Source organism: Peromyscus leucopus, chromosome X (assembly GCF_004664715.2).
Source record: "Peromyscus leucopus breed LL Stock chromosome X, UCI_PerLeu_2.1, whole genome shotgun sequence".
In the NCBI taxonomy this organism is placed as follows: Eukaryota; Metazoa; Chordata; class Mammalia; order Rodentia; family Cricetidae; genus Peromyscus; species Peromyscus leucopus.
This window is the reverse complement of record NC_051083.1, coordinates 99798956-99822333: the sequence shown is the minus strand read 5'-3', so window position 1 is coordinate 99822333 and position 23378 is coordinate 99798956. Positions and strand designations below refer to the sequence as shown.

At 35.8% G+C, this 23378-nt stretch overlaps 1 protein-coding gene across 1 annotated transcript in view; it reads right to left on the bottom strand.

Moving 5' to 3' along the window:
• Htr2c (5-hydroxytryptamine receptor 2C) overlaps positions 1-23378 on the bottom strand; it is a 201712-nt gene that overhangs the window by 73931 nt on the left and 104403 nt on the right. The window lies entirely within an intron of this gene.

The following is a 23378-nucleotide window of genomic DNA, read 5'->3' as shown; positions in this document are numbered from 1 at the left end:
GGGACAAGTGGGACACAAGGAAAGCAACCACTGTACTCTGCCAAGAATGGGTAAGATGGTCTTTCAGAATTCCTGCTTCTGAAGATGGTCTGTCAGATACTCTAGGCCTGTAGCCAATTTGAATGCACCAACAATGCTGAGAAACATTAGGTGACTGTCCAGGCTGCCAGTTGTCTCTGTCTATGCTTGCAAGACTCCTGAAAGTTGCTTGAATCCATCTTCCATTTCTCAGGTACCATTATGTTCCTTCTCAGGTCTTTGATGGGATTGAAGACTAGCAGTTATATTTACAACTTAGTATATATAATATCTTAGATAGAACATATTAAGTATTAGATTCAGGTTCTTTAGGATAGGACACCTTTTGGAATGATCTTTATAACATGCCATTTACCTATGCTCTATACTTCTCTGGATTTTAGTATGTGTTTCTTGCTTGATATTGTTTGCATTGGTTGTAGTTCCATCTTATCTAGGTCATTATCCCTCATTATTCCTGGACAATATTTGATAACCGTTCCTTTGTATATAGTCTTGTACTAGTTTAGAACCTTCTTATTTAGACAAAAAGGGGGAGATGTAGTGGGTAGCTATTTCAGCTTGGTTCTGGAAGTTCCAACCCCCATTGAGATTCTGGCAACTGTCATGCCTACGAGGCAGGGCCAAGGGAGGCGTCTGGAGACCCGAGACCTGGATGGGCAAGCGCTCTCTCTGTTCCTGGACCCTGGACGGTGAAGGTTGACTGAGGAGAGCTCCAGAGAACACCGCTGGATTGCGATATACCTTCCCCAGACCCCCGCAATCTATCTATTCCTTCATTTGTAAGTCATCCACTAAATAAATCTTCCTTTTAACTACATGGAGTGGCCTTTATAATTTTCCCCAATATTTAATTTTAGTTATTGTAGTTATATATAATTACATATGTTGCATATATAAATCACATAGATTATATAACGTTTATTGTATTATTTATCTTCTTTTCCACCATCCTTGTATAGGCATACAGGATTTGTGGGGAAGAGTTATAAATTTAGGTTTCTGTCAGTTGTCAAGGAAATATATGATAATCTGTGAAGCAATGAACTATGAATGGTATATACTTACATTATGAATTGTATTTGAGATTAGACAAATAGAAACAAACAAAAAAGGATAATGCTTATATTATTAGAACTAGATTTAGAGAAAACATTAACACTTATAAGAGAAAATGTATCTTTTACTTTCTTAAATTGAAATCAAAATACTGATAGTATTTAAAGTTTATTGCTTTGTCTTATCGGTTCAATAGAGACATATAGCATTTGGAACAAAGTGCCCAACATTAAGCAAAGTCTTGTTTATGTTAGTTGTTTTCATTTACTTTAATGAATGTTGTTTATTTACCTGTAGTCAAATGATCTCTGCAAGAACAAGAATGCAAACTAAATTAATATTGTTATTTTTTGAAAGTATTGAACTATAATTAATATTCTAAGGCTGTACATTTCTAAGGATAAAAGAAGGGAAAATTAATAATAACTAGATATATCATAATCTACATGTAAGATAAAAAATCAAGAACTCTAGACTGTATTCTTTAATATCTGTCATTGTGATTTTTTATGAATATACTATCTGCCATTCTTTTATACTTTGAATTGAACCTTAGAGTATTCCCCAGCTTTCTGTTACTCTAATAAAATACCTGTGATAATTAATTTAGGAAGACAAAAGGTTCACTTTGGCCTATGGTTTTATAGGTCCAGTGTATGACTTTGCAGACTTGCTGCTTTTTGGTTTCATAATTGATGGCAATGTTAGGGGCTAAGTGGTAGAGCAAAAGGAAGGGAAGATACTGCTAACACTTCATTCAGGGCCTCTAACCTAATGACCGATGAACTTCTCGTAAGACCTATCCAATAATGTTCAGAGTTTTTTCCCCAATAAGGTCATTATGGGGAATAAGCCTATAACACAGGGGCCTTTGGTGATATCTGATTTCCAAATTATAGTATCTGCTAATGATTTTTTCCCTTAGGGTATGGAGTATACAATGAAATTATTACATATTTTTGATAGAATATTTGGGAAGAAAACCTTTCATTAAAAATAATAATACACGTTTAGATATGTACTCCTGAAATCTAGAGTAATCTCATGAATTGATTTTCAAGGAGAAAGGAAACTTTAACTTATTTGTTGAAAAAAATTCCCTGACATAGTGTTAATTATACACAAGTACACAAGGTTAACAAGGACTTTGCTTAATCTTTCTGATAGTTGTGTGTATGCCTAAGGGTAAGAATAAGTTAACAATACAAACTTGAAGTCAGCCCTATGGAATACATAAAGCTTGGAGAAAGAGTAATAGAATAAAATAGTTATTTTAAAGAAAAAATTAAGTAGAGCTTTCTTGAATAGCAATTTCTTCCAAATTAAAATATTCCATCTTTTATCCGGGCAGTGGTGGTGCATGCCTTTAATCCAAGCACTTGGGAGGCAGAGGTAGGCGAATCTTTGTGAGTTCGACGCCAGCCTGGTCTACAGAGCAAGATCCAGGAAAGGCACAAAGCTACACAGAGAAACCCTATCTCAAAACAAACAAACAAACAAACAAATCCATCTTTTAATAGGCTTGTTAAATAAAATTCAGTAAGCAAACAAAATGAACAAGGCTTAGAAAGTAAACAGCTCAGAATTCTCAGACTGTTTCTGAAATTTACAAGATTCATAAGCAGTAACAATTGTCAGGGAGAGTAAACTCTGTGATCTACTAAGCTTCCTATAACTTGTATAAAAAAAAAGCACCTGGGATACAGATTTCATGAGTCATCACCATGCACTGGGATGGGCTTCTCCATGATGCAACTGCCTTTGAGTTATCTATGCTCCTGAAAATAAGCCTTCAACCACACTCATGTAAACAATCTCTATAAAGTTTCTGGCTAACTAAGCTAGACTTGGGTGAGAACACTTCTTTGATCTGTTGTTGGTGCTTTCTCTGGGGTAAATAAGCTGTGTGTGTGTGTGTGTGTGTGTGTGTGTGTGTGTGTGTGTGTGTGTGTGTGTGTGTCTAGGGAGATTCACAGGACAAGCATTCTCATGGATGGCAATGGTGGTGAGAAGGCAGAGAATCAGCAGAGTCCACAATGCCTGGTGAAAGAATATACATGCCCAACAGACATGGTGGTACTCAGCAGATGCCCAGCAAATGATGATGGATACACAGTGGTAGATGTTGGAATCCCAGTGGGAAATGACGAATGCCTAATGAGACATGATGGAAACCCAGTGACAGATGATGGATGACCAGCAGATACTGTGACGATTGACAATGGTGAAAACATATGAATTTCATGAAAATCCAAAAGAATTACAGCAATGTATGACACAAATTGATTTGTTAATGATCATGTGAGACAATCCCTGGGATTTTCTAGTGCTGTCTAGAGTGTATAGGTATTCTTTCATAGAAAGTACTTATTAGCAAGTGCAGATAATAAACAAGGCAATACATTTAATATATCAAATTTAAGGTTTTGTCTTTTGTACTCACTTCTAGAAGACCTGTCACAAACTTAAACACTATCATAGGTTGGGTGATTAACATTAGTGAGTAAGACAACTAAATATGAAAAACTGAGGGATTGTAGAAAAGACAGCAAAGATGGAACTTACACACTGTTGAAAGCCACTCAAATCACAAATCTTAAAAACTGTTGACCAGTCAATGGTTGAAATTCAACTGCAGGCAGTAGGCAACAAAGGCAAATAATCTGCAATCATGGCCATTTTTCAATTTTTAATTTTAAATTTATTTATGTTTGTGTGGGTATTTGTTTCCCTATCTGTCTGTATGTACCATGTGTGAAGTACCCACAAAGTCCAGAAGAGAGTATGATACCTCCTGGAACTGTTGTAAGCGGTTGTGAGCCACCTGTTGTAGGTACTGTGAATTGAGCCTATTACTATTATTTTGCTAAGTTAATATAGTATCTAAATACTTCCTAAAGTAGTACCTCTATACCCATAAATCAGTGCAGATCTCAGTCCCAACCAAGAAGCTTCTTTTTGCAGTAGATTGCAGTGAATACAGAGACACACAAATGGTCAATGTGCAGAAAATAAGTGGAGTGTTCTGCCATCACTGGTGCACCTAAATCACAAAGCCTCCCACCAAAGCTCGGGGAACATCCCTTAAGAAAGTGTTGAAAAGATTGTAAGAACTAGATGTTGGAGAGGAACAAATTGAAAGATAGAGTTTTAAAGAGCAGGTAGTCAATAATGTTAGTTTCTCTCCACTTTATTTTCTATGTCCTCCCCAGTTTCCATTAGCATAAACTGCTACTTAATTCTCTTTAAAGACAGGCAATCCTGAGTATTGCACACTGCCAATGCTTGAAAAAAATTCCGAGTAATTTTAGTTACCAAACTTATTTTTGACCAGCATATTTCTTGACACTAATAAATAAAAAAAATAAACCTACTGTTATAAATACATGCAAAGAAGTGGGTTTTGTAAAAAATGAACTGAGATGAATTATCCTTCACAAGACCTTTATTAGAAGAGGTGGCCCAAGAGCTTCATTCGGAGATTCCTTCATCATTGATATCATAATGGGAATCCCAAAGGCAAAGTTCATTCAATTCACCTCAGTTCCAAAGAATTGATGGAGTGTTCTTCCTCTTCCAAAGCAGGTGAGTGGCAGGAGAACCCACATCTTATGACCTAGTATATTGGCTAGAAATCAGGATCTAGGAATTATAGGATGGGGAAAGGCCTGCAGCTGCAAGGAGGAACCTGTAGCCATAGGAGATTCAAGGTCCTGTGCCATTTATAAGCTCTTAAGAGAGAGACAGACCATGGTCTGACTTCTTGGGAAGAGAGAGACAGCCAGACGGTCTGTAACCTAATATCTATAATAGTTACTTTCTCAAAGGATTCAAATTAAGTAAGCGGATGAGTATGACTACTAGTCATATAGAAAAATACTAACCCTAATATAGAAAATTAAGCAGGAATATTTTAAAATATTGAAAAGAATGATATTGGTGTTTACTTCCTTTAGTTCATTAAAATTTTCAATTTATAGTGATATAACCTTAAAATAAGACAAAAAGTTAATAAAATCAGTAACATATTTTCTCATTAAATGTAATGGTTGGAAAAAATTGCCCCCATAGGCTCATAAGGAATGGCACTATTAGGAGGTATGGCCTTGTTGGATTAAGTGTGGCCAAGATAGAGGAAGTATGTCACTGGGTGTGGGCTTTGAGGTTTCAAATGCTCAAGCCAGGCCCAGTGTCATTCTCTCTTCCTACTGCATAAGGATCCAGCTGTAGAACTCTAAGCTACTGTACAGCACCAAGTCTGCCTGCATGCTGCCATGCTTCCCACCATGAGGATAAAGGGCTAAACATCTGAACTATAAGTCATCCCAGTTAATGCTATCCTTTATGAGTTGTTTTGGTCCTGGTGTCTCTTCACATCAATAGAAACCCTAAGTAAGGCATTAAGTAAGGTAAAATCTATTTTCATGCAGAGCTGTTTAGTTGCACAAGTTATCTGCTAGTAAGGAATTGAGAAACCCATTAAACCCATTTCTCTCAAATATCCTCTATGGCCAGTTTGGTTAAAGTCTTACAATAAGTTATAAAAATTATGTCATAACAAAGTAAATCATGGCAATCATGAAAAAGAACTTGGAATGATATAGTTACATTATGGTAAAATGAATACACACACATATATATGTATATATACTCAATCTGTGTATGTGTACTTTATAAATATGGAAGGCACCTTAGTGATACATGGCAAACACTGTGTCATGTTGCCATGTGTTTGAACAAAAACTAAATATGCACTTGGATATATATATATATATATATATATATATATATATATATATACAGTGAGAGAGAAAAAGAAAGCAATCTTGTATTTTTTTATTTTCCTGTTGTTTATTTGAATAATTTTTGAGATTTGTAATTTTACAAGTTCCTCTCTATTCCTTATAATGCATAGTAAGTGAATGAACAGCACTAGGTTGATTCCTACAATATTTGAGTGAATGGCAATACAGTATATTGAGTAGAGCCATGGGTGCAAAATGAGGTATGGATTTCCTATGTTGTGCAAATATACTAGAAATTATTATTCCATGATTTTGCAAAAGACAGAATCAGATATTTAAAAAATCTAGTTGTCAGAGAGCATGGTTTCATTTCACTCATCAATGGATTTGTGCAGAACACTACAAATATATAAGTAATTCAACAAGTTTATATTGATTGAAGTTCTGTGTAAAAGTCAATATGCCTTAGATATTTTGAAAGCTTGAAAATAAAGTCAAGACATATCATTTTAGGCTTGCAAGATCTATGTTTAGGTTGAGTTTTCAACAAAATATTCTTCCCTTAATGTGTGGAGTGTGTGTGTGTGTGTGTGTGTGTGTGTGTGTGTGTGTGTGTGTGTATGTGTGTGCGTGTGTGTCTTTGTGTGTGTGTATGTGTAGGTGCTGGCTGGCTGGAAAGCGCCAAACACCCAACTAATTGGCCCTCCTATTTCCCAGCACTGGGATTATAGCTGCTCCTCACTGTAATTAGCTTTTATAGCGATTCTGAGGACCCAAACTCAGGTTCTCACAACTGCACACAACCACTGGGCCATCTTCCTAATATTAATCTTTTAATGTTTTAAAGGTAACATTTTATGCCTGTTACTTTACATATTTAAAACCTAAATACATATAGATACATGTTTGTTGTAATTTTGCATGTAGAGTAGACTGAGTCCATACATTAAAATGTATTACTATGAAGGACCTTGAAATTAGAAGTAATTAAGGAAGCTGGAGCACACCATGCAGGCCTTCTCTACTCAGAGCACTCTATTATATAAGATCTGTCTAATGCTAAGTGAACAGATTAAATGCAAGTTGTTGAAAAGAATAAATAAATGCATTTGGGAGGGCAAGGAGTTGAAATGTTGCATATTTAGAGGTTCTCTTCCTATTTAATTTATTTCATGTGTTTTTGAAGATTATGGAGCGTGACTAAAATGGTTGCTAGAAAAAACCTGTTCTGAAAATAGTTAAGATGTGATTCACATATAAATATAGGACTAATTGCACTCAAAAGCCTGTAGAATATAATTTAGAGAGAGTGAGGTTTGTTATTTTATGATTTATTGAAACCTAGTTGGGCCTGTAATAGAATGATGCCAAGGACAATTTATTCCAGTTTTTTTAATGACAGCAGTGATATAATAATGCCTCACTGATGTATGAAATTGCTAAAACTGATAGCAATTATTTGTGTAGATAGCCACACATATCATTCAGTGGTAATAAGGCAGGAGATAGCTCTCTGTAAGTTGCAAGGTGAAAAGGCCTATGGTGAAAACTATAAGTTTTTTATATAAGATATTGTAGGAATGAATGTTAGAGTTAAAAGTGAATGTTAAGGTTAAGGCAGTAATGCCAAGAACAAGAGGGATGAGAAACACAGAACTTACAGTTGGGTATGTTACAGCCCATATGATCTGAGGAATGTCAGACAGGCTCAGAAGAGCAAGCCCAGTGTTGACAGGCTTGTTGGCTAGCCTCCACAAGACTCCACTGAATCCCTCGATGAGGCAGATGTAAGACATTATTGTCTTTTCATAGATCCTTACTTCTAATGCAGTTCGCTGGAACCAACTAAATTGTAAATACTTAGCTAACAAGAAGCTTCCCCTTAGAAGACCACCTCTAGACAAGTTACTAAATATGAGTTAAACAAGAAAAACTGCTGTTACATCTTGGTGGCTATGGTGGAGTTCATTCTCTGCTATAAGAGTGTGTAAATGAGAGAACAAAAAGAGCATAGTACATGTAACAGTGTCTGAGACTCTTTCAGGGACACAGGACACCTGGCTAGGTGACTAATGGCTACCAGGCAGTCAAGGTCAATAGCTAAAAAAAGAAGGAATCAGAAATGAACAGAAGCAGGCTTCAGCTGTATTTAATTGAGTGTGCAGTGCATGACCATATCCTTGATTGGGCCAGGGGGATATGCATGGTCTCTAACAACTACCATGGCCTTTGCCCAATTTCTACCATGGTCTTATATAATCCCAACAAAATTAAGTTCAATGTTTCTTGTGGGTTTTTTGTTTGTTTGTTTGTTTGTTTCAAGACAGGGTTTCTCTGTGAAACAGCCCTAGCTGTCCTGGAACTAGTTCTGTAATTCAGGCTGGCCTCAAACTCACAGAGATCTGCCTGACTCTGCCTCCTGAGTGCTGGGGTTAAAGGTGTGCATCACCAACATCCAGCAAGTTCAAAGTTTCTTTTTCCTTGGGAACCCCTCCTACTTTTTAGAGGTCTCCATTTTTTTCCTTAATTTTTCACTCTTCCTCAATTTCTCACTTTTCTGTAATTCTTCTTAATATAACCCCCCCCATCCGATCTTTAATCTTCATTGGTGTGAGGCAAAGGACTCAGAAGTCATCGTCCCAGGCAGCTCTTTGGTGACTGTGAGTGTGCAGTACCCTAGGTCCTTAGGCTAAGCACAACTGCTACTAGAAATGTCCTATTAATTATCAAAAAATTTTTGCAGCAGTAACATCTGCAAAACTATAGTAAACACATGCAACCAAGCTATTAACATTCATGGAATCATGACGGAGTACATTACTATTCCCATGTGAATTACTCTTGCTGCTCTTTTGTCACCATACACCTACATATTTAATATAGATATGTTATAATCCAGATGATTTGAAAAGAGGCAGACAATCTCTAGAAAGCAAGGTCAGTGCTTACAGGCCTTCTGGCTACCCTTCATAAGATCCCCCCACATTAATCATGATTTTTAAAATTTTGTCATTCTGAAGTGTCTTTTAGTATTTTTATGGCTTTAATTTGAATTTCTCTAATGTTCAACATTTGGTGCTGAGTATCTTTTCATATACCTATTTACGTGATTGTCTGTGAATTATTTATAGTTAATTCTGCTTTATGTCATTTCCCATTATCAAGCTGGATTGTATATTTCTGGTGATATTTCAGAGTTCTTCATATGTTTAGAACAAACTAATTGCAAGTTGCTTAGAAATGATCTTGCAAAAAGTAGTAATACCCTAGAACCTTTCTACATCCTCCTACTATGGCAATAAACAGGGAAATTTTGCTTCTGTAATTAAGGGATTTGAGATAGATTATTTTAGACTATGTAACTGAGCTCTACATAAAGTTACTTGTGTTCTTTTAAAAAAGGAATTAGAATCATATTTCAAAAAGATAATAGATACTTAGGGGCTGTGGTTCAATGTTGAGAGTGTTTAAGATGTGTCCACTGATACAATAATGACATGACTTTTTGTTTTTGTTTTGAAACAGGGTTTCACTGTCTGAATTGGAACTTAACTATGTAGTCCAGACTGGCCTCAAACTCACAGAGATCAAATGGCCTCTGTCTCTTAAGTGCTTGGATTATAATTGTGTGCCGCCACTTCTGGCCATGGAAACATTTTTATTGAATTTGAGGACTTATCTACAGGAAGGAGTTCATGCCTGATACCATAAAGTTGGCCAAAATCTCATGGTTTTGGAGGCCATAGGCCCTAGAAGGGGAGTTTACTCAATAAATGTGAGGTCAAAATACCATCTAAATATCTATGTTTATACATATAGATTATCGCTTACTATCAGTCTTATTCAATGACAGGTGTACTTTCAGTGGGTGATAGTTAACACAGAAACTCACAGCAAGTCAAAGTACTGACTGTTGAGTCTCAGCCCTAAGTGGAACACCTATATAGTCCACTCTAAGGCGCCCAGTGAAAGTGTAGAATAACGGAAGTTGGGGTGAAAACAATGTAGGAGCTTTCCAGTGGTGAGACATGTTGCAAAACAGTGTCTTGCAGATATGACGTGACTGTGGACTTATGAATGCAAAGAATTATCGCACTTGTGAATGCACAGAAGTTGTGGTTCTGTGCACAAGACTGGTACAAGATTGGGCTAGTCAACATTCCTTTGTGTATGGGCTTCATCCCACCATCATGAAGCCCCATTCCTCCCTGAGGAACTATTGGAGTTATTAGTTGCTGGGGGAGGGAATGTCATATAACCACTGACAAGTCACCCATCCACAGGCCACACACAATAAAAAGACATGGAACTAGGTAGAGAATTTGTTGAGAAGAAGGGTGTCAATGGGAGATGGAAGAGAATACAAAGGGGTAATTGATGGTGAAAACGATGAAAATTCATTATATACATGGACAAAATTGTAAAACAGTGTGTGCTAGCATGCTTGAAAACCTGGGTTCCATTCACAGCACTATAAAATGTTGACATGGCAATCAATCATACAGAGAGATGTGCTCATAATCCAAGAAATGCTGGAAGCTCCCAGAAATAGGTAGATTTAAAAAAAGCAGAGTCTTGTAGAGTCTCATGACAGAGTATTGTCTTGAGACAGTCACAGTCTAGTTATGCTGACTTTAACCATCCCGTGTCATGGCTATTAAACAATATGTTTGTTTGTGTGTGTGTGTGTGTGTGTGTGTGTGTGTGGTGTATTTGTATGTGTGTCTAGCATATGTGTACATGTGTATGCGAAGGCCAGAGGACAAACTCAGGTGCTGATTGTTCTCTATCTTAAATTTTTAAAATTTTACATATCTATTCATTTTATGAGTATTTTGTCTGCATGTGTGTCTGTGCATGAAATGTGTGCCCAGTGGCTGTGGAGGTCAGAAAAAGGTGGTGGATCCCCAGGACTGAAATTACAAATGGTTGTGAACCACCATGTGTATTCCTATGGAATTGCATACAGCCAGTGCTCTTAACCACTGAGCGACCTCATGAGCAGTAGTACCACACTTTTTGAGACAAGGTTTCTCTGAAACTCAAGTTCATTCACTGATTTTGATAAGGAGGATTAAAATGAGATAAAATTTCTTACAGCACTTCTATCTAGGAATAAGATGTACTGTGTCCTGCTTCTGTTATATTGCTTACTTCCTGACTCAGCTAGCCCCCTCCCCTCCTAAATTTGAGAGGCAGATGCAGAATACCTGTCCTAACCTGTCATTTTTGCTTCTGTAAAGTGTTGCTCATGCACATTAGTCACATAACTTCAAACCCCTAATTCATTAATAACAAAAAAAACCAAAAATAATGCTGTACAGTTTAAAAACTTTGAAGTAACTGTCATTAAGTTTCTCGCCTGAGCACCAGCTCACTGCATCTGCTGCTGGCCAGCTTAATAAAGATGAGTTCTCCAACTCTTCAAATGCTCTCTTGGTTTTCCAGAGACCTTATTTCTGTAGCAATTTGTCCAGAATGGGTAGCTAGAAAGCCTCAAGGATTCCCCTGCCTCAGTCTCCCCAGTGCTGGGATTACAGGCATGCATTACATGGCTATTTATCTGGTGCTGTATATCATATTCAGGTCTTCAGACTTGCACAGCAAATGCTTTACTGACCTAGCCATCTCCAATACCAATACACATTATTTTTAAATTGATGTGTATGTATGTGTTCCTGTTTGTATATACACAATGTTGTGCACAGATAGATACCCAAGAGGATGACAGATTTATTGGAATTGGAGTTGTAGGCAATTGTGGGTCAGCATGGTACTCTGCAAAAGCATCAAATGCTGTTAACTACTGAACCATCTCTCTAGCCCCCAATTATACATTTTTTAAGCCAAGTTTGTAGCAATTTCTTATAGAAGTTATAGGAAAGGAATACATTATATTTTATTATCATTTTATTCCAGAACTGTGAGAAAACTAATTTGCTTTTCAATCCACCTAGTCAGTGGTTCTTAGTTGTGACAACTTTTATGAACTAGTACTACTTTTGTGTTTACTGTTTTGAATAGTTGTTGTGAATGACTGTCCTCAAAGCCAAGTAGCCACCATCTTAGGAGTTCAGCTGCACCCGCTTGCAAAAGAATTATCCCAGCTGTGCTTGGTGCCTGTTTATGCTCTTTTATAGAGTGATGGAGAGAGTCAGGTTAAAATGAGAAGTATAGTAATTACATTATATAAAGTACATTAAAATTTATTATGGCATGAACATCTGCTCTTACCAGTGCTACGCATCTTACATAAAATGCTAGCTATTGTATTGAGGGAAAAGGCATGTCTTATAACTGGCATATGAAACATAAAATTGTGTATATCTATTGGGAACCTTATGATGTTTCAATATATTTATACACTGTGCAAAATAAATATATGTATCTCGTTGAAGATATTACATTTTCATGATAAAATCATGCAAAATTCTTTGTTCTATCTTACTGAAATTCGCATCACATTATTATTTATAACCCCCTGACTGTTCAATTGTGTCACAGAACTCCTTATCCCTAACTCACCGTCTTATCTTTATTCTCAATGGGAAAGAGTAGGGAATTGCCTTTAGTCTCCATTGATGTAGACAGAGAGGCCACCTCATCAGTGAATTTTTTTTTTTCTAAATCCATGCATTGATTTGTTTGAATATGTGAACTTTGGGGGTGTCACTGTTGCATCATTCCTTAAAGTACTGAATTCTCCTGTCAGTTTAACATCTTACACTGTCACATTGTTTTTAAGGTATTGCATAGTATTTTGAGGTGTATAGCAGAGAAAAGTGAACCCATGCCATCTTGTCCTTGATTCATGCATTTTAAGTATTATAAAGTAATTGCAGGTTTTTCTTAAAAGATGTGCCTGGAATACATAATTGATACATGTATTTTGAGACTATTTCTTAGAAGTGACTGTGGGTAGAGACTAGTAATTCTGAAGCATGTGAGGAAGATGGGTGTATGGCTGGGAACTGAGGATGCAAACACCTATGGTTAGATCTGGTTCGCTGAGGAACTGGGTACTCTAGTCACTTTAGTATCAGCTATTTAGATGACACTTATGCCCCTTTGCAATTTGCCAGTCTGTATGCAGAAATAGACTTAATTTATTTGTGAAATAACTGCTTGTGATATCCTTTGGCATACTGCATCAGTCAGTTGGTTATGGATTGTGAACCCTAAAATTCAGAGGCATAATTCTCTTTTTAGAGAGTGAAAGGTGACACAGGTGATATAGAAGGGTACCAGAAAGTGTCTACAGGACAGAAAGAAAAAAATAACAAGAGGTCAAGAAAAAGAGACCAGGCATTTGAAAAACGGGGAGGGGTCACACGGGAGGGTTTGAAGGAAGGAAAGCGAAAGGGGCAATGTTATAATTCTATTATAATCTCAAAAATATTTATAAAAAAGTAATAATGCACTAAGTAAGAGATACTCTGAACATAGATGGGAAAAAGTTCACAAGTCCCCACCCCTAGATGAACAAGTCCTGGAAGTCAATGACTAATGAGAGAGAGAATCGGGCTTCTCCAGGGACAAGCTCCCTAATATGCTATCCAATCCCAAGTGATCAGCCCTGAAAAATGGGTACACATGAGCAAGACAAAATGGAAATACTAGGTTTTGTGGGTCATGAAATTGAGAGGCAATTGGGGGGAAGAAACAGAAGGAATTGAAGAGGGGAGAGAAATGGGTGGGGATGGCGTAATACAGTCTACTCTTAAAACGTAAAAGTTTAAATCAAAAGTGATTTTTCAATTTAAATTATGAACTCATAGATACATTTGAATATTGTCATGTATGTTAAATTCTGCTGTACTATGCTCAATATGCTAAGAAAAGATACCAAATGCAATACTTTATTTTATTCTGAAATTCCTGGTCTGAATATACAAAGTCCTGGAGTTTCCATTTTATTATATTAAAAAGTGAATGAGATTTACCAAACTTAACAGTGTGTGCTTATTTGGATTAAGAGTTTAATTACACACACACACACACACACACACACACACACACACACACATATATATATATATATATATATATATATATATATATATACCCATTCTGAGGATACATTGTGACATTTCTCAGTGTTGTCTATTTGAAATATATTTTTAATGAAACCAGAGCCTAAATGAGAACACTACCCATAACCATTGCCATGGTAGATCTACAAAAAATTTGGAGTTCCAAGGGAGAATGAAAATTATAGCAGTGATATAACAATTATAACAGCAATAATAATGTCTTACTAGACACCTAAGGTAATCATTAAACAAGCAAAAGCAGAAAAAAACACAAGTATAGCCATTTTGAAGTGTACTGTGATATATATACCCAGTGATATCCGAAGGATTCTGAATGTCTAAAATAGCTTCATTTTTTCAGTTTCCAAACAGGCACACTTACCTTCCTGACACTGTATAGATCAGCCTGACTTCTAATTGTTCTCCAGATTACCTTTCATGTTCTTGTCTCCCCACAAAACTCCCCTGATTTTTTTATGGGATTAAACTCAGGCATGTGTTCTATGACTGAGCAATAACGCCCTCAGTGCACCTCCTGAGTTTTCAAGGGCAAATCATGAGTATCAAAGTGGAATAATTGAAAATACAAATGGGTGTCAGAATCAACTTAATTTACATTCAGATCTTAACTCCGATATTTTTCTAGACTGATAATGTGACCTTGAACAAGGCATTACTTAAATGAGAAATGAATAAGCCACATGTAGGCAGAAGTTTGTTGTTATTAGTTTTTACACTAGCATCAGTACTGAGAAGTGTAGTTGGTATAAAATAAGTAGTTAAAAAGTGGCTGTGTCATGGATTATTTTCAATTTTCATACCTACAAAATCAGATTTTTGTAAAATTTAAAATGATAGATAACAGCTGTTTAAACCTTGACATATTACTATAGCCAAAGTCCGATGACACTTTGTCCTTCAAATATTTGACCATCTTCAAAAAGTTTTATTGAGGTGTCCTTACCCCAGGGTGTTCTAATTGTGTAAAAGATGCTCATTGTCATTACTCTTTAATCTGATGTGTGTAAATTTATCTGTGTGGCTAATACTACATAATGCTGGTGTTTTGATTAAGTCACTTCCACTTTCCACTGTAGGTATCAACCTAGGTTTGTCTCTTTTACAATGGAGACAATGTATCTATACTGTTTGTTGTAGTGTTTTTAAGAAGGCACTCTCAAGCCAGGCAGCTTCTTTGCCTGCCACGTTGGAAATATATGAGGAGAGTCAGATGTGTTTACTGTAGTGAGCGAAGTTACATACAATTAACCATATGTTAAGCAACTTGCATAAAGATACGATTCTAAATAGGGTTAGCAACCTGAGTAAGCTAAATACATGTTCTAAGTTTCATTTAAATTAATGGAAAATGAAATGGATTAAACATAATACTTCAAGGACATATTCAATGACAGGATAACTGGTGGGAAATAAAAGCTGGGGGAAAAGAATTATTTAAATAATGACAGGGTAAATATTACCAATTCAGTGCTCCCAAGTAACTTTAGCAGACACAAAGCAGTCCATCACTCGTTTTTACCTGCTCATGGTGAATTGAATGTATAGCTGCTACACATTTACTCACTATGGAGCATTGAACCAGCCATTTTTTTTTATAACAGTTGCACTTAAAGCGAAACTGTGTAAAATCAGAAAAATAAATAAAAATAAAGCATGCTTTGTTGCTACAATGAGAATAATAGTGATCTCTCCTTGTAAACTAATTTTAAAAAAAAGGTCTTGAAAAATCTCTGCTTAATTAATTTTGAGCCTAAAAATAGGTCTTGAAAATCTCTGGTTTATTAACTTTGAGCCTAAGTTCTGTTAGCATGTGGATACAGAAGGAGCTCATAATATTACTTTGAACTATAAACAGTTCTGTGAATGAAAACACACATAATGAATTAGAGTGTAATAGAAAGAGATAATTTGAGTTTAAATCGAGTTTCTTTTAAAAAATGTGGTTTAGAAATGTTTTTTCACACTTATCTCTCTGTTTATTTATTAACGCTATCTAGACATCCTCCTTGGAGACTCACCTACCCATCTCAGCTCATTTGTTAAATTAGCTCTTTGTTTTCCTTATTTACCCTTTATTAGGTACATTGCTGCTGAAAGTTGTCTGCCACAGCTTCCTTTTCATTCACTTAAGTGTCATTGTTTAATGCTCATAAAGCATAATTTATCTCCTCTTTTGTGTCTCATTTACAGTTTTGCCCAGAATTGAGTAGTTAGAAATCCTTCATCTGACTTGAGCAGTGTCACCTTTTAGTAAAAGGATGAGACAAAAGCCAAGAAAGAAGCAGAAGCCTTTTCCTGAGAGGCCAGTCCTTCCTCAAGTGTTGCTCAGGTGGCTGGCCTTTCCTTACCCCTAGAATGGAATTTCCTAGAGGAACTTCCTGTGGGCAGATTCCTCTCTTTTGTTCTTCATTCCTCTTCCTTGAGGTATTTGGAAAGCTGCCAAAGGTGTAAATGACTGTATTTTCTATTACCAGTTTTTCTCCCTTGACTTTTCACTACAAGAGCCTTAGGTTCCAATAACAATTCTAAGAACTCAAGTATCATAAGGATTTTTTCCCTTTGTTGTCTTGTAGAACATTAGTAGCTTTGCATTTAACTTTAAATTCCATTTGAATTAGTTTTTCTTAGGTGTGAAATTTTAGGAGGATTGAGATTTGTTTGATAGCCTATAATTCCAGTAATATTTGTTGGAAAGATTGCTTTTTTGTCCTCCATGGAAATGTATTTGAGCCTTTGCTGTATTTGTCAATTTTTCAATCTTTGAGTATAATCCATTTATTCTTTCAACATAGCATTCTTCTTGATTATTGTTGTCTGAGAATAAAATCTAAGATCAAATTGATACTATGACTTCCCCATTATTTTGAATCTCTGTCTCTGTCTCTGTTTGTCAGTCTCTCTTTCTTTGTATGTGTCTCCGTGTGTGAGTGCAGGGGCATGCATGCCTTGAACCAAGTATGGAGATCCCTCCTTGCTCTCCACCCTGTTTGTGACAGGTTCTCCTTATACACTCCACAGCTGCCCTATGAACTTCCTGGATTCGCCTTTCTCCATCTCTCACCATAGCGTGGGAGTATTTAGATTCCACACAGAAACTGCCTCATCCAGCTTTCCATGGGCTCTGGGCATCTGAACTCAGGTCCTCATGCTTGAAGAGCGAACACTTTATACACCAAACTGTTTTCCCAGTTCCAAGTCACTTCATTTTCTAAATTGTTTTGGCTCCTCTATTCCTTTATGTTTCACTAATATTTAAATTATCTTTTGTATTTATACCTCTCAAATATGCAGATTTTTTTATCAAAACTGAACTGAATTTTTTAAATCATTTCAGGGAGGATTAATACCTTTAGAGGAGTGACTTGTCCAGTTATAATAAAGATAAGTTTCTTACTTTTTAGACTACTTAAATTTATCTTTTCTAGTAGTTTTAATTTTCTTCATATACCTCTATTACATTAGTAGATTTATACCTTTGATTTGTTTTTATTATATTGCAAGCAGTAATCTTCAACTTGTTTTCCAATTTCTCTTGCTGGTATATAGAAGCACAAATTATTTTTGTATATGAACTTGTAAAATAAGAGCTTGCAAAATTCTCTTATTTGTGATTCTAATTATCTAGTTATTGGTGAATATGTATTTTCCTGCCATAGACTTTTTATTTTTGCAGAGATAGAATTCCGTGCAAACTTTCTATCACTAGGCCACATCCCCATACCATAAACTTAAATATCCTTAATTTTCAGGCTAAAAGATCTTCCCATTGTATTGTAATTTTTCTTCCCATCCCTAGATCAGTAGTTTATTCAAGGTGACTATTTTGCTATTTGTGTTCACTATTATACTTTGTGGACTGAGCTAGGAAATAAGTTCAAGTGTTCATATTCATATGTATAGAAATTTATCTATCATCTACCTGTCTGACATCTATCTTTAGGAATTTAGAATGACATGAATATTATTTTTTTCATTTTATTGAAAATAGATTTTTGTCCCAATTTTGGTTCCCCCTCTCTAATCTACTCTACCTTCTCCACCTCCCTCCCATCTGAATGAAACTGTTTTCTGTGTCTTATTAGAAAACAAACAGGCTTCTATGGGATTATAATAAATATACTATACTATACTGTACTATAATAATATACTATAATATAAATATAAAATAGTAAAGATAAAATTAAAAATGAGCCCTGACAAGATATTATGAGACAAGTAACCTCCAAAGATGCAATTGGGTTCATCTTCTGTTGGCCGTCTACTGCTACCCTTACGAGTAGTTTCCCCAGTAAGACTTCCTTAGAGGAAACTAAATATTCATCTGCAAATGATTATCAATTAGAGATAGCTTCTGGGTTGGGGATGGAAGCATGTGTCCTGGTCTCCTTTCAGCTCTAGGACCCCATCTGGTGCAGACCTGTGCAGGTCCTGTGCATGCTGCCTCAGTCTCTGTGTGTTCATATGAGCTTTAATCATGTTGTTTTAGAGGGACTTGTTCTCCTGGTATCCTACATTGCTCTGGCTTTTTCAATCTTTTGACATCCTCATGAATATTAGTCAAATAACATACATTCATTATTTCCTTCTCTTTTTTTTCAATTTTCTAATTTCATATACAATTATAAGAAATCCAGCTTTAAAAAATTTTTAGTATATGGATATATGTAAAATTTTAGAATACACAAAATTCATCTCAGAATATGCCATGTATCAATGATGAAATCAAATGTAAAATTGAAAGTTCAATTATTTATAACTTCCTATATCCTTAAATTGATTATATATTTTTGTGAAAGTGTTTTAAAATTATTTGGATTCTTAATTTTTTTATATTACTCACATCAGTGATTAATTTCAAATAGGTTCTTTCCATTTTATTCAAAATTTTGTTCTTAATGCTCTGAAGTAATGCTTGGAATATTATGAATATCTGATCTTTCAAAATCTGATTGAATTGCCCAGGGAAACTAGTGGTGTTTATTGTGGAGTCCTTTATGACTAGTTTATTGTTCTGCAGAAACTGCTTTGCTAATTTTTATATGTGAAAGAGTAAATTTTGTTAGTCCGGATTTTCATTTCAATTGGTGTTCATAGAATTATACAATCTAAAGTTCTTAAAAATATTATTTTGGTTATTTTTCCATTGCTGTACTGTTTTATATCTATATAATCTCTCTTTGTCCTTGTTTAAATTGTGTAAAATTTTTCAGTTTTTGAAATATATTTTTTAAAAAAACAGATTTTCATTTCTAATTTGATTATATTTATTTTTTCTATTCTTTGTCCAATCAATTACTTCTATTATCTGTCTTTGAATTAATTCTTTATCTTTCTTTGTTTTTGTGATTCTCCAGAGTTGCTATAATGAAAATTTATTTGTATGTTTTTTTTTTAATTTTGGCATTTATTTTATTTTATTTTTATTTTTTCAGTAAATTTATTTTACAACATCATTTAGTTCAACATAATAGCCACAGATTCCCCTGTTCTCCCACTCTCGCCCCCTCCCCCTCCCCCCACTCCACCCCTCATTCCCACCTCCTCCAGATCAAGGTCTCCCCTGAGGACCGGGATCGACCTGGTAGACTCAGTCCAGCCAGGTCCAGTCCCCCCCTCCCAGACCGAGCCAAGCGTCCCTGCATAGGTCCCAGGATTCAAACAGCCAACTCATGCAAAGAGCCCAGGACCCGGCACCAACACACAGCTGCCTCGCAAACAGATCAAGCCAAATGACTGTCTCACCCGTTCAGGGGGCCTGATCCAGTTGGGGGCCCCTCAGCCTTTGGTTCATAGATCCTGTGCTTCCATTCATTTGGTTATTTGTCCCTGTGCTTTATCCAACCTTGGCTTCAACAATTCTCGCTCATATAAACCCTCTTCTTTCTCACTAATTAGACTCCCAGTGCTCCACCAGGGGCCCAGCCGTGGATGTCTGCATCCAGATTCCTCAGACCTTCCTTGAATGGGGTTTATGGCACAACTAACAGGGTGTTTGGCCATCCCATCACCAGAGTAGGTCAGTTCCTGCCGTCTCTCGACCATTGCCAGCAGTCTTTTGTGGGGGTATCTTTGTGGATCTCCGTGGGCCTCCCTAGCTCTCTGCTTCCTCCCCTTCTCATGTGGTCTTCATTTAACATGGTCTCCTATTCCTTGTTCTCCCTCTCTTTTCTTGATCCAGCTAGGATCTCCCACTGTCTTTCCCTGGACCATTGCCCTTCATTGTTCCCACTCATGACCAGGCTGTTCATGTAGATCTCATCCATTTCTCCGTGTTTTTTTGGGGGTCTCGTTTTCCAGGTAGCCTCACTGGTGATGTGAGTAGCAGTCTTTTGTTGTTGATTTGAGTTTATCTGGTAGCCTTGGCTTTCCAGGAATTTAAAGTTTGCTAACAAAAGTATCTCATGTAATAACTATGAGTTATACTTAGATAGTAATTAGAGGAAAATCCATACAGCTGTTCACATTTATTGTGAAACATTAAAACATACAAATAACAGGTGTTATTAAATTAAATTCCTGGAAAGCCAAGGCTACCAGATAAACTCTGTCTCAAATCAACAACAAAAGGTTTAAACTTGTATTAAAACTTCAAGATTAAATGGTCTTAAAACTTTGTTGTTAGTACTTTCCAGCATTATTACTTTTTTATTAAAAAGTACTTTTATAATACTTATATTTTTCTAGTGACCTCTTTTTGGCTGAATCTATAATTTACAGGGAACCATGGAGTTGGATTGGCCAAGCTACCTTGAGAGGCATGTGTTTTAGGTTTTCCAGGTTAGAATCCATGGCTCCTGTGCTCAATGTGCCTTCCAGTTCCTTAGAGAGGGATGCACTCCCTCAGGCAGTGAAGCATTCAGAATGCTTTGTGTTTCTGTATGTTCCCTTAGTAGTCAAGGAAGCATGGAAACTAGGACAATTGGTCTTAGACATTAATCTTGTGTACCCTGTATGACTTGCAAACTTCACTGTCTCCTGGCAGCTACAACTGTATTGACCCTGGCAATTGTCATTATCTTTTGTTTCTGACAAAAGTATAAAGAGTCTCATTGCTCTCAATAAAATTGTCACAGCTTCAGTTGTGCTGTAGTTCCCTCCAACCTGGCCTGATTTCATTCCCCTGGCCATATCAGGTGACCTTGGCCCGGTAAGTAAGTGCAAGCACTTACAATAATTAATGTTTGTGAATGCTTCATGAATATGGAAGAAGATATGCTCTTTATAAATATGCTAAGCTCAATATATATCATACCATAAGATCTGCACTCATATTTATTTTGTCTCACTCCCACCTACTCTCTTGAGAAAGTCTCACTATATAGTTCAGGTGGGCTTTGATCTCACTATGTAAGCCAACATAGTCTTGAACTGATGGTGATTATGGTGCATTCACACACCCCTTCTCCCCTTCTCCAGTCTTCCTTGTATTGAGTGTGATACCTTCAAACCGTTCCCTTCTTTGAATATTTTCTTTATAAAGTTCATAGTTATGGTAGAATGCACAGATTTTCTCACCTGATACATATTCACTGTTAATTGTGTCTTTTATCATTAAACATCCTTTTCCATCTTACTGTTTTTTTTGAAATTTATTTTGTCAGATATCAAAATCACAATGTCTACTTTAACCACTGCTTTGTTTGTATACTTTTTTCCATCCTAATGATTTAGCCATAATAAATCACTGCTTCTCATGGTACTATTTAAAAACAACTTTTGAAAAAGGAAAAATTAATTATATTCCTAGTTACCAGGTCCCTATTTCAAAGTATTTTCATGTTTTAATGTATTTAATTATGTTTTAAGGGTTGTTCTGTTTGAGTTTTATTAGTATATATTTCCTATACAAAATAGACTACACTATATATATATATATACATATACATATACATACATATATATATATATATGAAACTTTGATCATATTCACCTATGATTCTTCACAGTGAATGCTGGCTTCTTGTCATTTAATAAACTCTGGACTCCTCATCTGAGAGGGACTAAATGGTATTTGTCTTTCTGGGTCTGACATGATGAAATTTGCAGTGAATGTCTTATACTGTGATTGTCTACTATGCTCATGCATGAGACAAATGAGGGATATTTGCATCTTTGTTGCTGATTTCTAAGATTTTAAGGTCAAGCGCATCTTCCCATATGTAGCAAAGTATGACTTCTTTCCAGGACTTTTGGTGAACAGTGGAGGGCAGTATGGGGAGATTTGATGGTCCTTACATGTAACATTTTGTCATGTAAATACCTTTTTCTCTCTATACCCTTTCACTGTCCTTTTTCTTCCAATATCAGTTCTTTCTTTCTTTTTTTCACACCTTTCTACCTCCAGGAAGTTCATTTTACTTGAGGTTTATTCACACTTTTAAGTCTGTGACCTGAAGCTCATCTTGGAAACTTTTAGGAATGTATGTTTTAAACCATATTATTAGGTCAATCTCAGTCTTCCTAATAATGCTCTTTTTTAACCTTTGTTATGCCATTTTTGCAATTTTTGTAGCTTTCCCCTCATCTACCTCAGAAAAGCGTTCAGTAGGGAGCTCACCGTAGAAACTTATCTTTGAGATTGATGTTTCACTTTATTTCTGTGACTTCTTCTTAATGATATTGGAGAAGTAAAAGTTAAGTAACCAGTGAGAGGTGAAATATTGGTGCTTTGAGGTAAAAATGCCATTGAAACTCATGGAGATTGTAAAAACCTATTTCCTAAGAATGCCTTTTGGAATAACTGATATGATTAGGTACTGTCACTGTAGTCTTCAGAGAGGCTAATTAATTTTTAAGTGTCATGAGAGATTACATTGTAAACATATTGTTCTTTTATGAGTTTTACACTAGATATTATTTTAATAATATTTTCTGTCTAATTCCATTATACATTTCAGGGAACTAGCTGGACTTCTTTCTTTTACTCTACAAGAAGATGATTAACAATTAAAGTTAAACTGAGCTCTCCACATATTAACAAATAAATTGGAACTGGGACCTCGAATTTTGTAGTAAAGACACTTATAGAAAGCTAAGTGTAGTGGCATATACCTGTGGTGACAGTTATGTGGGAGCCTGAGGCAGGAACAGCATGAGAGTTTTGATTAACTAATATTTAATACTAATGTTTCTAAAAGTTTAATGTTTTTCTTTTAATTTTTACCATTTTATACCAACTACTTTGTCAACTTAAAAAAATTACTTATGTTGGGGCCATAGCAGTGATTGAGTACTTCCGTAAAGCAAGTCAGGCTTTGGATTCAATTATCAATGGGCCAGAAATTTTTCTTAAAATAAATTTATTTTAGAAGGTAAGTTTGATTTTCTTTTTATGTATTAGAGATGGGACTTACAGTAAATATACTGGCAAAAATACAGGTGGAGTGGCGTTTTGCTATTATCCCACTCTGTATGATTATTCATTATTTTCTTTGCAAATGACGTTGAGGAGTAAGGCACTCGTGCATAATTTCAATATATC